Below are 17,082 nucleotides of genomic sequence, written 5' to 3' on the forward strand. Positions count from 1 at the left end.
TAATGGAGTAATTGACGTCCATAAAGATGAGTCATTGTCAGCTTGAAACTTTTGACAAGCTCGGGCCCATAACATATATACCCCATAAGTCTTGACTCCTTTAAATTTGACATTCATTGTACAACTGATGCAATCCCTTTCCATGGTGGACTAACAATGCCTTAAAACCTCATGTTTATCCTGGAAATTGCAAATCCTCCTGCATGCGTCTTTGGACCACATTTTTGACTTCCCATAATAGTCTCAACAAGGTCTTGTTTTGTCTCTTCAGCTAATTCTAATTTCGCAATCTTTCCTTCCTCTAAGGCTATATTTCCTACCACCACTTCATGGGGTAAAAACCATTTTCAACAAATTTAGAAACAAGTCACAATTTCTGTCACCTTCAAAGTACTGAGATTCCTCTAAACACATATCACACTCAAAAGGAACTCTGAATATGTAGTATCGTTGCCCGTGTCATTGATATCTAGGGATCTATGATAGGCACACAAAAGAATATAAAAGGAATAAATGAATTCAAGAATGACTATTTACATGAAATGAAAATTTATAAAGAATGTCAAAGGTCAAAAGAATCAGAATGAAAGAATATTTACTCGGATAAATAATAAAAGTATGTTTTATTGAAAATAAAAATGTCTGAACATGAGCCCACTTCTCAAAAGAAATCTCATTACTCCTAGGCTTTAGAGCAACAAGAGTGTTCTGAATATTACTCCGTAAAATTCTTAAAGATTACAGGAAGTTCTTTTGCAGTCCAATTGTTTAAAGAACTTGCCAGTTCGTAAGGGTGAATGCCCTTAAGGTTTCTTTGTTCAGTCCCTTCCTCATGTATGACATTGATGGGATGATTTTCATTTCCAAACACCCCTTCTCCTGTAAGCTATCCTCCCGACACAAAAGTTGGGGATATGTAAGGGAACGTCGTTAATTCCCATTCAACTTCTTTTTCACTCAGCCGTGACCCTCTACTCTCTCTCTCTTTTTCTTTCTCTTTTTAATAACTGTAACTAATTAGGGTCTTTTTATAATTTTGAATGCAAATGATGCAATGAAATGCTATAAGATGCAAATGAATGCAAAAGGTATCGATCTCGATTCAATCTTATTTAGAAAACTTTATTTAGAAAAAGAATATCTTTACATATAAATGGATTACAAATACGCTTTCGCCCTAATGCCCAAAGTTTTAACTCTATCTAATAAAAGGGCTAATTCTCGTCCTATATCAGACGATAATCCGCACATCAGACTTAATACATCAGCTCGTATTGCCAAGTCTTGCACATATTCAGCAACCCCTCGAATCTGGGCTACAGCTTCACCAATAACGTGATCCCTTTCTCTGACTTGTCCTATAGACTAATGAAGTTCTCCCTTTAGATAATCTTCTCGTGCCTCGAGCTGCTCAATCCAAATTTTATCATCATGCAATGCCACTTCCAAATCTTCAATCTTACTTTTTAGTTCCTTTAACTCGACTGTAGGATCATGGTTTCGATGCCAACAAAGGGATCTTCCAAGCTCAGTTACCTTGGTCTTTAACCCTTTATTCTCTTCCTTTAATGCCAAATTCTGCGACTGCATCTCTTGGAACTTCCTCTCCCAATACTCGGCTCTAGATTTTTCCTCTTGGACCTCTTTCTGCAACTGATCCAAAGACCCTCCTATTATCGCTCTCCTCAAGGATACTTGTGCCTTTTTGTAATGCTCTTTCAAATCATCTCAATCTTCCTCAATCTTCCTCTCTTTCTCGACCTCCATCTTTTGAACATCGATGTCTAAGCTCAAGTACATCTTTTCTTCTTCAAGCTTTGCTATCCTTTTCTCGAACTCTAAGTTCTTTCTCTCGAACTCTTGCTTCATAATTTCTAACTCTGAGGGCATCACTTGCAAATATTCCTCTATCGGTCGAGCTCCTTCCACGCTTGGCTTAGGGATGTTATCATTAATTCTTCTTCCTCTCCATTCGTCATACTCCAAAGTCGTAACAGGGCTAATAGCTACTCCTTTCAACCGAAAAGTCTTGTTCCAAGCACTAGAAACCTCGCTAATCTTCCTCTTGTAATCGGCTCCTTTGTATACAAACTCACTTTGAGCCAACCCATGAGTCACTGGTATGAACTATCTTAAACCATGCTGCCTTAGCACGAGCAAAGGGGCATAACCAATGGCACCCCAAATTCCCAACAGGGGAACCCAATCAAAGCTGCCGCATCGATAAAGTATCTCACCAGGAATCATCCACGGAGCCCTCCACTCAACATCTTTCGACTGAAGGTTCTGAAGTAGCGCTATCCAATTCTCTTCTAGCACATCCACCTTCGTAGATGAAGCTACTATATCTTTCAACGGTGAGTAATCCTCGAAGAAGACCCGACAAACCACTTTGTCTATCAATTGGAAGTGACTGTAGAACCAAGCTAAAAGTAACTGAGCATAACCAACAAACCTGCCTGCACTGGCCCTCCTACATGCATTCAAGGACCTGAATGTCTATGCCAAGATTGCAGGAATAGAAGTGACATGTTTACTAAGTTGATGGAAGAGATCCGTGGTCGCCTCGCCTATATATTCCAAGGCCCTGGGGAAAACCATCAATTCTATAAGCTTAAGGCAAAAATGTCTACCCTCTTCGCCTCGTCTGGATGCGTCTGGATCAGTTTTTCAGAGCCCCCCCACGGAATGCATTTACTCACACCCTTTTCCTTGATTCTAGCCATGATCCACTACTCACTCATCCCCGTAATGGTTATCAGCTTCTTACAAAAGGTTGGGACACAAGCAGCTCGAGAATAAATCCTATCACACTGAAATCTAGGACACCGAAGTAAGGCGGTGTACTCCTCCACAATAGGCACTAAATCCACCTCCCCAAAGGTAAAACAACTGTATGGAGGGTTCCAAAACTGAGCGAGAGCTCGAAACAAGTGCTCATCAATCTGAATATCAAATAAGTAAGGTAAATCTCCGTAATTACCGTAGAATGACTGTTTAGTCTCATTGCCCCACTGATCCCAAATCTCCTTAAGCTCTTGCAGATTATTCTGTGTGACACTGATGTGAGTGTAGTCTGACAGCTCCGACATATACCCCACAGCTATACTATCCCCCTTTTCTAGTTGAGTTTGCTCAGACCATCTATGGACGTTAGCGTTGCCCTCCACTCTATCAAGAAGTCCGTTCTCCATAATAAAACTTCCTAACTTAGAAACTGACCATGAATCGATACCTTTGTAAATGCAAAATGACATGCGAACAAAAGAAAAGAAATAGTTAGTATCACATGATATTAATAAACTCAAGAATGATATGTGAGGATAATATCTAAAGTATAATTCTAACTAAGTTGAGCTCTTACGGTTTTTCTATATGAGGTTTTAGTTCTAAAGTTGAGGTACTTGAACCAGCAGATTCCTCGATCCTCACCCATTATAGGCTCATTTGAATCAAGTTCAGTTCAGGGGAATACATTTCCCTATGGCTACACGGAGATGAAAATCTCACGAAACCATAGGTACGGATGTATCCCGAAAGTGATCCACTATTCTGCACGGAGGCGAAAACCTCACGAAGGCGTAGTTTCTCACTCCCACTTAAGGGTGTGACCACAACGGTCATGCAAATGCAATGTGTATCAGAATATATAACATATGCAATAATACAAACACATGTAATGCAAAGAGGATTGGATTTTAAAACTTTTCAAATTTTCGACATTAAGACAAAAGGTCATCAATTATATGGCTTGACTCCCTTATTAGTCCCCAGCGGAGTCGCTAAGCTGTAGAAACCATTTTTAAATCGAGTTTTGGAAAATGAGAATCGACTTTAAGAAAAACGAAAACGGGAGTCGCCACCAATCTTTTTAGGTGTGATTGGATCACCTTATAAAATGTTTTGTTTTAAAACATTAATTTTGGTCTACGAAAGTCGAGAAAACGGATTCGGGAGTCGGTTACGTACGAGGAAGGGTTAGCACCCTCGTAACGCCAAAAAATTTGTACCTAATTGATTATCAAGTGTCTTTAATGTCGGAAATTTGAAAGTTTTAAGATGCAAACCTCTTTTAATTATAATGTCTCAATTTTGAAAATTAAGGCTCACTTATTTTAAATGAGTCAAAACATCACATCCAGTAAGTTAGGACGCAACATTTTAAAACCTTTGAAACTAAGCTCGTCTTTCGAAAATTTCTATCTCGAAACAACAAAACGCCATATCCAGTAAGTTAGGACACTATGTTTTGAAATCTCGAAATAATTGTTTAAGTTTTGAAAACTCAAAATCACTTAGAAGGGTGCTTGACTATTGGAATTCAACGAGAAAAGTCGCAACCCAGTAAGTTAGGGCACTACCTTTCTCGAAGTTTCCAAACATCACGCATTGCCTTTAAAAAAAAAAAACCTTGGAATATTATTTTAAATGACATTTTAGGATGACATATTAATGCATCATGAAGCATAGATGTACAAAATATTCTAACATTTCCATTCAAACATAAATAATATCATTAAGACAAAACTAAATAACATGAGCATATGTTTAATGAAAAAATCATACTAAAAAATGAATAAATAGAACATTTACAAATTATAAAAATATAATGCAATAGTTCAAAATACATGAAATGATAATATAATACATATACATGCATAGAAAATATATATTTGAAAATAAACTATATAAAAGGTTAAATATTATAATATATAAAATACATAATCAAATGTATAAAAGATAGGAATAAATATACATATTTGAAACATGAAGAAATTAAAATAAAAAAAGGGTTGAAAAACTAAGATAGATGAAGAATAAAATAAGAACAAACCACAAAGAGTAAGAACGCAAGAGGGAGAGAAATTTGAGTGAATGCTCTCAAGAATTCTTATTGCTTCCCAAAACTCAAGTGTCTTTATAATGAAGGGAGAGGCATCTATTTATAGTTGAGCCTCCCCAAATCCAACGGTACAGATCAATTACATCAACGGTTAAGATTAAAGGATATCTACAAACTAAATCTCCAAGATTACAAGATCATATCTTAAAGATTGCATATGATATCTAAGATTGCATATCATATCTAAGATTGTATCATATCTAAGATTGCATATCATATCTAAGATTGCATATCCTTAAAGATTATATTTCCATATGAGTCAAGCTCATAGATGGACCTTCAATCTTTTCAAGTAATGGGCCATTTCGATTGGGCCAAATTATATGTTTGTAATTTTGTACTGGACTTGGACTTTGTTTTTTTTTTTTTGATTTTTTTTGAAATTATTTCTGGGCCCGGGCAAAATTGAGTGTCTACAGCTGCCCCTCTTTGCTCATTGCTGTGTAACAGGAATAGAGCAAAGACTATAAAAGGACCAATTTTGCCTCGGCTCGCCGAGTCTTGAGTTCTTGATCCTTGATCTTCTTTAAATGGCCTCTTGACGGCTTTAATTTGCTTCACTGCAACTTAGGAAGGCGATATCTGCTATCTTTGATCTGCTCCTCGTCTAATACAGAGACGCCAAATCTATTATCTTCGATCTGTTTTCTGACAATACAGAGATGCCAAATCATCTTAGATTTGCTTTATCATAAGCACGCGAAAACCAAATCAACTATGTCTTCGATTTGCTCCTTGTAAGCACAAGGATACCAAACCATCTTGGATCTGCTTCAGTCTAATCATCTGAAGGTTAGATCTGCTATGTGTCTGCCCTCCGTATAATATGGAGACGCCAAACTTCGATTTGTTCTCTGACAATACAGAGATGCCAAATCATCTTAGATTTGCTTCATCGTAAGCACGTGAAAGCCAAATCAGCTATGTCTTCGATTTGTTCCTTGTAAGCACAAGAATGCCAAACCATCTTGGATTTGCTTCAGTATAAGCATCTGAAGGTTAGATCTGCTATGTGTCTGCTCTCCGTCGAATATAGAGACGCTAAACTTCAATTTGTTCTCTGACAATACAGAGATGCTAAATCATCTTAGATTTGCTTCATCGTAAACACGTGAAAGCCAAATCAGCTATATCTTCGATTTGTTCCTTGTAAGCACAAGGATGCCAAATCACCTTGGATCTGTTTCAGTATAAACATATGAAGGCCAGATCTGCTATGTGTCTGCTCTCCGTCGAATATGGAGACGCTAAACTTCGATTTGTTCTCTGGCAATACAGAGATGCCAAATCATCTTAGATTTGCTTCAGCGTAAACTGTGAAAGCCAAATCAGCTATGTCCTCGATTTGTTCTTTGTAAGCACAAGGATGCCAAATTTGCTATCTTCAACTTGTTCCCTATAAACACAGGGATGGCATGCTAAAATCTTCGATCTGCTTCGCTGTAAGCACAGGAATGTCAGATCTGCTATCTTCGATTTGTTCCCCATAAACATAGGGATGCCAAATCTGCTATCTTCAACTTGTTCCCTATAAACACAGGGATGCCATGCTGAAATATTCGATCTACTTCGCTGTATGCACAGGAATGTCAGATCTGCTATCTTCGATTTGTTCCCTATAAACACAGGGATGCCAAATCTGCTATCTTCAACTTGTTCCCTATAAACACAGGGATGCCATGCTGAAATCTTCAACTTGTTCCCTATAAACACAGGATGCCATCTTTGAAATCTTCGATCGCCTTCATTGTAAGCACAGGAGTGTCAGATCTGCTATCTTCGATTTATTCCCTATAAACACAGGGATGCCAAATCTTGTTTCTTTGATTTACATTGCCTCATAAAAGACATAACCTGTAGAATGCATATGAGTTCATGTCTAATAATTAGGATGCTATGATCGAAGTGAGTCAAATTCTCCTAACGCAAAATGTTATGGATATGACCCCTATTTCGGACATCATCACTTATTCCCTCATCAAAGTTTTATCTTGATGAATCAACTTAGTCCTATTGTACCATTCTCCAAATGTTGTGACCCGCTGGAGATGTTTATGGAATGATCCTTTCTTAAGATCAACATTGCTTAAAACGTTCAACCACCTTTTGGACTGAAGAAGAAATTTCCCCGAGTACATCCGACCCTCAAATATGGAAATTCTTTAAACAATTCTCTTGTTTCAGTTTCTTGTATTATCTAGAAATTTCCAGAGTAATATGCAAAACTTCGTTTGTAAAGATATTTAGTTCATCTATCATTATTTTAATGCAACATACTTTAAGGATAATGGAAGATGAATTTAATCTTGAGAATAATTAGATTTGAATAAATTTGTCAAAAATACAAAGGAAATTAATCTGAAAGCCTATCTTTGAGAAGAAAAAGAATCTAAAGATAGCAAATAGGACAAAAGTTAGATGCCCTAGATATCGCCGCTTGAGCGTTTATATGCCAGCTCCATGAAGACTTTCTTGAATTCAACATGTGTTTAAAAGATCCAAAGTACTTTGTTGATGCCCCGATATGCAACGCGCTTCACTCTTCGTTGAATCAGATATAGCAAGATTATCGTGTGCTCTTCGAAATTTGATCTGCCCTTTCAGGTTTTCAACTCAAAACCCCTTTGGTCTCAAGGCGCCTTTTGCGGGTTTTCACCTTGGCCTCTCCATTTTTCTTTTTTCATTTTTCTCATTTTTCTTTTTATTTTTTCTCTTTTTTTTTTCTTTTTTTCCTCTTTTTTTTTGAAATAGAAGTCCCAAAGTGCCCTTTGCGGGTTTTCACCTTGGCTTCCCTTCTCCTTCAGACAAAGTACTCCTTGACCGTGTCCGAATTCACTGGATCAGATAAATTCTTCCTATCCATTTCTTGTCAAAATCAGTGCACCTCTAGAAAAAACCCTCTTCGCTACATATGGCCCTTCCCAATTCGGCAGCCTTTTGCGTGGGAAGGATCTCTTTCAGCACAAGATTTCCTTTATGAAATTCTTTTGGACGAACCTTCTTTATCATAAGTTTGTGTCATCCATTCTTGGTACATTTGCTTAGGATGAATATTTTCAAGTTAAATTTACTAGAGGTATTCAATTCTTGACTCCATCAAAGCTTGGAGGAAAAATCTTGATTTATAAACCCATGAGAAAGGGATTGTGTAACACCCCGTACCCGAGTCCGTTACCGGAGTCAAACACAAGGTGCACACAGACTTAACTTAATTGTTTTCACAATCCAAAAAAAAATATTTCCAGACAAGCTGGTTACTGCATCACTGTCGCCTTAAAAATCATATCTTGAGTTTCAAAGCTCGAAAATCAGTTTCGTAATTTTTCCATGAAATTAGACTCATATGTCCATCTACATATTTTTTTCTAGAATTTTTGGTTGGGCCAATTAGTACAGTTTATTAGTTAAATGTCCCCTATTACAGGGATCGACTACACTGACCTTTGCGCATTACCACTTGGATATCTCCCTGTACAGGGCTTCAATACTGATGCCGTTTGTTTATATAGAAACTAGACTTAAAGAGGAATCTATACATATATGGCATGACTCCTAATTATCTCTGGTTAATTTAAAATGAATTTCCAAAGTCGGAACAGGGAATCCAGAAATTGTTCTAGCCCTGTTTCATGAAAACCTAAATATCTCTTAACATACAACTCATATGACCGTTTCATTTCTTCCATGTGAAAGTAGATTCATCAAGGTTCATTTACATAATTTATTCCCCATTTAATACCATTCCTACAAATTTTAGTGATTTTTCAAATCCACACCACTGCTGCTGTCAGCATCTGTTTTCAAGGTAACTTTACCTATTTCGTGGTTCCCATGGACCAACTAGAGTTTTGTCATACATAGGTCCACATATAATCATATTTAGCCATTCCAATGGCTGATCATTTGCCCAACACTTCCATTCCAGTCCATAGTCACATCATGAAACCATACATATATACATAAACACAAATGGTCTAATGCCATACTCCACTTCTACGAGCCATTTTCGCATGGTGTACAACACAAAATCACAAAAGCGTGCTTGAAAAACAGCAAAGGGTAGTCCTATACATGCCATATCCAGAGTTCAACTAAAAGGGTACCAAAAGGGCTTTGATAGTGTGGATGACTTGACTTGATGATCCCGAATCTGATAGCTAACGAGCAAAATCTATAAAACAGAGAGCCAAAGCAACGGGGTAAGCATTTTAATGCTTAGTAAGTCTCAAGTAATGAAATCAGCTTTGACTAAAGTATTACATTCACATAGCTAAATGAATCACTTTATTAATACACATTCTCATAATCATACTTACTTCACACTTCATCAACATATACACACACAAGGTATCAACCTATCTAAGAGCTGAAAGTTCGTTAGTCGATTGAACGAATACTATTTCAAACGAATCGACTTTTCCGATGCACATGCAAACATACCTTATCGTTTGGGTTTTTCGAGCGTATTAATTGAATTTATTGCAGCACAAAACGCTCACCTTCAAACCAAGTTTCTTCGGAATTTAGCCGGATATAACCACAAGCACAATTGCCTTCGGGTCTTAACTCGGGTATAGCAACTCGCACAAATGCCTTCGGGTCTTAGCCCGGATATAACAACTCGCACAAATGCCTTCGGGTCTTAACCCGAATATAGCAACTCGCACAAATGCCTTCGGGTCTTAACCCGGATATAATCACTAGCATAAATGCCTTTGGGGCTTAGCCCGGTATCATTCAATTGCTCACGCACATATATCAATAATCACGACACATCCATATTTCATTTTCGTTACTAAGGCTCAAACACAAAACATTTATCAAACCTTTCCAATTTCGGCTCAATAGCCACACACAAGGAGCATGATTTCAATCGACTTTACAACGTAGTCCCTACGCACATTCGGCTATCCGCCATAATATGACAAATCATTTCAATATAATACAAGTAGGATCATTACTCGAAGACTTACCTCGGACGTGGTCGAGCGGTTTTGACGGCTATTCGACTAATTTTTCCTTCCCTTTATCGGATTTAACTCCCCTTTGCTCTTGAGCTTAATTTAACAGATAAATTGATTTAATCATTTGAGCATCGAAAGAGGAATTCAAGGTACTTAGCCCACATATTTTCATTAGACATTAAAGTCACATATGTACGGAATTCATGAATCAAACTCAACACATTAGTTAGTACTCTCCTTAGCCGAATTTTCTAAGTCAAGATAAAGCCTTCAACATGCTTACTCATGGCCGAACAACACCTCAACCTAGGTACTCATTCATGTGGCCGATTATGCATGTTGATGTTGAGGCCAATTACATGTTTAATACCACACATGAATGGCATACATTTTACTAGCTAATGCATTACATGTTGTAGCTCAATACACATCTATCATTTACTTCATAACCGAAACATCATCACAAGTAAATATATACCTTGAGATAGTATATATGTCATACCAATACATCATGTGCAAACATATATACATGTAGGTGCAAGGGCCGAATCTCAAATTGCTTATAACCAAATACAAACATATATCCAAAGCTCAAATCTTTCCTACCATGCAATATGCATAAATCATACTTATGGATACACCATGGCCGAATACACCACAACACCATACCGTTTCACTTTTGGTCATGGTTAAACAAAGAACTTAATATCTCACTCAAAAAATGCTAAAGAAAATCCAAGAGTCCTCAATCCACCATCACATGTATCATTAGCAAGCTTCATATTCAACATGCAATGGCATTAACACAAAATCCACCTTGGCCGAATACCACTCCCATGACATAGCAAGGATTTGAACCATGGGCTAATAAGAACATCAAGTTAGCAACCAAAAACATGCATGAATCTCATGGCACAACATCAAACATACCTTAACTTATATGCAAATATGGCCGAATATCTTCAACCTTTCTCCTTTCAAACCGGCTAAGAAGAACCAAAGGATGAAGCTTTTCTTTTCTCTCTTTTTTTTCTTCCTAGTTTTGGCTCAAAGAAAGGATGAACAAATTTTTTTTTTTTTCTTTTTCTTCAACTCACGGCAATGGGGGGATCACACCTTCTTTCTCTTTTTTTTTTTTTCATTTCTTTATTCCTCACCTTAGTTTAATGTTTCCTCCCATATTGCACCAACAAAACATGTCTATGACATGTTTTGCCTATCCTCCATTGTCATGGCCGGCCACCACTTATAAAAAGAGGGGTATTTGACATGCAAAACCATTGTTTTGCATGCATGCTTCAATTAGTCATCACACATTTCCCTATCCTACTTTCAAAGTTTACTACTAGGTCCTTTTTAGTGAAATTCACATTTATAACCCTAAATCAAATCATAAAAATGTCACGCAATTAACACATATCATAGGCATCAAAATGAATATTAAATTATTTTTATGCCTCGGTTTTGTGGTCCCGAAACCACATTCCGACTAGGGTCGTTTTAAGGCTGTCACAGATTGCCCCAGCAGTAGTCTTGGTTGTTGTTTGTCAAACCCTACAAAAATATGGTTCAATGATTCTCAGCAGACAAGAATGAAGTTGCTGACTTTATCCTTCAACCTGGAAAACTGAGGTACAGAGATTACTCCCGGAGCATACATCCCACCATGACTCGATGATGTTTCTGAAGCATCCCTAATCTTCATAAATTGCCCCCAACTGTGAAGCTGCCAAATGAGCGTAGCAAATAGGAGCCACAACAAATCCTTTCGGTAATGAGGTCAATAAGATTACTCGTCCGAGCTAAATCCCATCAGCAACAAATGCAGGACCTCATTCATTTTGAGGACCTCATTCATTTTGAGAAATCACATATCCATCGATTTTCCATTTATTCAATCGGGATTTAAACATTTTTCAAGAATTATCGGGCATGTGATTATTTCATATATCCATAACATTCATATAATTCAAATAAACACATTCCACATTCATTTCAAGCATAAAATTAACATTTTTTATCATTTATCATTTTTCGGGCATTACCATTGATCGGGCTTTGTCAGATACAATTTCAATGTCACATATATATATATATATATATATATATATATTATATTTATACAATTCACAACGAAAAATTTAATTCAAACATATAAACATACACAAATTAGTTACACGAACTTATATCGACAAATGTTTGTGTATTTAAAATCTACTAATCCGATATTTTTCCTCTTTTCCTCGTTCTAGCTCTGAATTTGATCTATCTGGATCTCTACGAGTAAATTTTACATCAATTTATCACATTTCATATTCAAGTGAACTCAATTTACATCTTAGGTAAAATTATAATTTTGCCCCTAACTTTTCCATAAATTCCCGTTTCATCCCTAGGCTCAGAAAATGAAATTTATGCAATTTACTCCCTATTCCAAGCCTAATCGAAATCTCACCTTAAAATTTACAGCACATATATTCTATAAAATTCTAGATTTTTCTTCAATTTTCACAAATTTACATTTTAGTCCCTAAATCATGTTTTCATCAAAAATCACTTTGTAAAAGTTGTTTATCTATCAACAACCTTTCATTTTCTACCATAAATTTCAAATTTTCAGCATATACATCCATAACATTCATATAATTCAAATAAACACATTCCACATTCATTTCAAGCATAAAAGTAACATTTTTATCATTTATCATTTTTCGTCCATTATCATTGATCGGGCTTTGTCAGATACAATTTCAATGTCACACATATATATATGATATTTATACAATTCACAGCGCAACATATAATTCAAACATATAATCATGCACAAATTAGTTATACGAATTTACCTCGACAAATGTTCGTGTACATAAAATCTACTAATCCGACATTTTCCTCTTTTCCTCGTTCTAGCTCTGAATTTGGTCTATCCGGATCTATACAAGTAAATTTAACATAAGTTTATAACATTTCATATTCAAGTGGACTCAATTTATATCCTAGGCAAAATTATCATTTTGCCCCTAACTTTTCCATAAATTTCCATTTTGTCCCTAGACTCGGAAAATAAAATTTATGCAATTTATTCCCTATTCCAAGCCTAACTGAAATTTCACCTTAAAATTTACAAAACATATATTCTACAAAATTTAGAATTTTTTCTTCAATTCTCAGAAATTTACAATTTAATTCCTAAATCATGTTTTCATCAAAAATCGCTTTATAAAAGTTGTTTATCTATTAAGAACCTTTCATTTTCTACCACAAATTTTAGATTTTCAGCATATTCATCCATGACCTAATTTCCATACTTTGATAACTTCTCAAATTGATCCCCCAAATAGATAGGTTAAGCTATCCCGATTTCAAAAATATCAAAATTACTAAAAACGGGACAAGAAAACTTACCCAATTTGGCTATGAAAGTTTCTTCTCTCTCTCCTAGGGTTTGGGAAAGAAGATGATAAAATGATTTTTATTTCTATTTAATTAATTTATCATCTTTAAAAATTTTGATTTCCAATTTAGTCCTTAGCTTTTTCTAATTTTCCATGGATGAATCATCCAAAATTTTCTACTAACTTTTTATTAATGCTATAATTACCATTTAAGGACATTAAGTTTTGAATTCCATAGCTATTTGATCCTTCTAGCTACTAGAATTCAACTTTTTCATTTTATGTGATTTAATCCTTCCCGTAATTAAATACATAATCGGTAAAATTTTCTTATCAAAATTTTCACATGACATTTCTATCATATTACGAACCATAAAATAAAATAAAAATAAATTTTATTTTTCAGCTCAGATTTGTAATCTCGAAACCACTGTTTCAATTTCACCGAAATTGGGTTGTTACAGATTGCCTACAAGTTCTTGATCTATAAAGTAGTTTATTTCGGTTTATTAGCCTCAATTTCATGTAATATTCAATTTAATACATATGTCTTCCTATTTATAATTTTTCACAATTGTCCCAACCTTTTACACCTTAATCAACTTGGTCCCTATGACCAAAACTAGATTATTTTCACAATTAAACTTTATACCTATTAAACTGAACTTATAACTAACCAAAATCTCACATATTGAAATTTCATGAGAAAAACATGTCATATTTACGTTATTTTAAATTAAATCCCTAAAATTACAAATTATACAAAATTATTTTACAAAATAATCCTATTTAACAACCAAGCTTAATAATCTACATTATACTTCAAAAACATGCCATACTCATCAATGGCATCTTCCAAAACATTTAACAATTTTACAAATTAACCCATAGGTTAGCTAGATTAAGCTAAAACGATCTCAAAAACATAAAATTCATGAAAAACGGGTGAAAAATAAACTTACATCCAAAGAAATAAGCAATGCCGAAACTTCCCCCAGGTTATTAATGATGTTTCCGGTTTAAGCAAACAAGAAATGAAAAAGATGATAATAGTTCTTTTCTTTATTTTATGTTAATCTAACTTTTAACTTTATTATAATATAAATTTTCATATAACACATAATTAAACAAGCCTAAACCGTCCACTAGCTAAAGAAATGGCTTAATTCCCATACTAAACCATTTATTTCACATAAATACACAATTGATACTAAAACACTAATGGCAATTGAATTTTGTACCTTTTTACAATTTAGTCATTTTTCTTTAAGTAACCAAACATTAAAATTACTAGACCAAAATTTAAATGACGCTATAATGACCTCATAAATATTAAATAAATATTATTTACTGACTCACACGTTGGAATTATGCTTGCGGATCCACTATTTTCTGACGCCACTAGAAAACGGGCTATTACATATAGAATACTCCACAACTGCAATATACAGAGTATGCCACAAAGGCAATATAATGATACAATGGCTAATAGAATGTCACAAAGGCCAATTAGAGTACTCCAAAAAGGCTAACAAAATGTCACTCAAGCACCCCATGAACTGTCATGTTTGTGATATGGATTTGCCTAAACTCACATAGCATGAGATTTGCCTATCATCACCCTGAGACATACAGAGAACCCCAATCGATAAATGTGACTCATCTGCCCTTTCCAGAATGTGTCATGGCCATAGACTTTTCTTCAAAATTTCCATATCGAAATTCGTGTTTACTGTCCTGACAAACTTCATCGAATACTAACGCGATGTTCAAACTCGCATCACAACCTCTCTACACTCAGATACACCTTATGCCCAAACATTTTCAATCTCACATCACATATCCAATATAAACATATATTCAGGTAGTTTAAGCCAATTTATCATATTCCAAACTCATAATGACCTATACTAGGAAATACATAATTATTTTCCAACAATCATTCATGTACTCATACATTGTTTTCAGGAACATAAATCACAAACAATCTACTTATACAAACTTGTATGAGTTGATATTAGAGACTCACTTGATACTCGCATTGTAGAAGGTCCAAATCCTCAGTTATGAACGTCTTTCACGAAATTGCAGCATCAACTGCTAAAAGAACATGAATCCACCATTAAAACCCATTTACAGACAGGTTGCTATAATGTCATCTATAGATAACTCCTATGCATGGCCTCTTAATCATAACTTGTTGCATATATATATATCATAATACCATTACTCTTAACATGCAAATTTGTTAGATTTTCCAGGAGATAGAACATCCTCTATTTATTCCCAAAAATCATTAGCTTTCAGTTTACATGAGAATAAAAACCAACAATAGCATTTGATATTTAAAATTTTATGAGTCATTTTGAAGGAAGAAGAAACTTTCTCATGAACCCTACTACTTACATACATGTATAATCTACTTCCTTTTAATGGAATTTGACAAGTGTAAAGAAGTTTCAGAATATGCCCTTCCTTAAGGCCTACAAAATTCGGAAGAAACATAAATGAGAGTCTTATGCAAAAAATATTTGACCAATCAATTTAATTAGTTTATAACCAGATCTAGTTACCAAGACTTACTCTTCACAATGCTTTGAACAAACTAGGTAAACTATACATTTGGCTGTAACCTACATAAAGCTTACTTTTCTTTTACATAATTCTTTCTTTTATTGAAGAATACATCAAACAAAATCTTGATATACTTCCGTGGGCGGATACTCAATTCACCAAGATATTAGTTGGCCAGAAGTTTATAATTTGTTGAACTAACCACTAGAGTGTGCCAGAACTAACAACTTCTCATCTCGCGCCTTCAATTTGGATATCCAGATTTGGGGTGTGACAAAAACTCTCAAGTACATTAAAAATCTGATTAACCTAAATAAGATGTAGTTTTAAATTAAACTTTATTGTTACTTCTTATTGACATAAAACTCCTAAATAAATTAAAATATTTAAAATATCCAAAATTTAGAATAAATAATAATGGAATAATAAGAGCTAAAAAATGCAATATTAGGATCATATATTATAAAAATTCAGCCTAAAAATTGGACCCAATAAGATTTAAGCTCAAATTAAAGCTCGAAACTCGTAATTTCTATAATAATCTCGTCCAAAATTTTTACTTGCACAATCTTCACTAAAATGGTCATAACTTGAGTTCCTGAACTCGAAATTGAATGATTCAAAGTGAGTTTCAAAGACAAGAGATAGATATTTAAATGCTATGAAGACATATCGACCCAAAAAGGCCTAGATCCCATCCTAAAAGTATTCATAAGTCAATTAATATTCCAAACTTGAAAATTAGCAACTTTGGTGAATGAAATTCAATAAATTTCACCCTATTCATATATGTATCATTCTCCCTTTCCTTAAAAAGATTCGTCCTCAAATCTTGTATTTTTTTTAATAAGAAAGAATACTTATCATAGGTGGAATGAGTTAATTGAACTCCTTTCAAAGGATTAACAAATTCCTGATAGAATGAAGCAAGTCCACTAGACAAATTCAAGTTAAGGTGTAACATCTCGAAATAGGTCCTAAACGGAAAAGTGGTTGCGAAACCACGAATCTAAGATAGAAAAGTTTATTGCGATTAATTTTATGATTTATTGAGTGATTAGATGCATGTTTTAGAATACCGATAAGAAATTTTAGTGATTGCATGTCCGATTTGCATATTAGGGCTTAATTGCAAAAGTTGATAAATATAAGTTCTAAATGTAAGGGATTAAATTGAAGTGCATAATTGAAGTAGAGGTCCTTAAATGGTAATTAGACCATTATATTTTCATGGACAAAAATGGAT

Source organism: Gossypium arboreum, chromosome 3, assembly GCF_025698485.1.
Source record: "Gossypium arboreum isolate Shixiya-1 chromosome 3, ASM2569848v2, whole genome shotgun sequence".
Taxonomy (NCBI): domain Eukaryota; kingdom Viridiplantae; phylum Streptophyta; class Magnoliopsida; order Malvales; family Malvaceae; genus Gossypium; species Gossypium arboreum.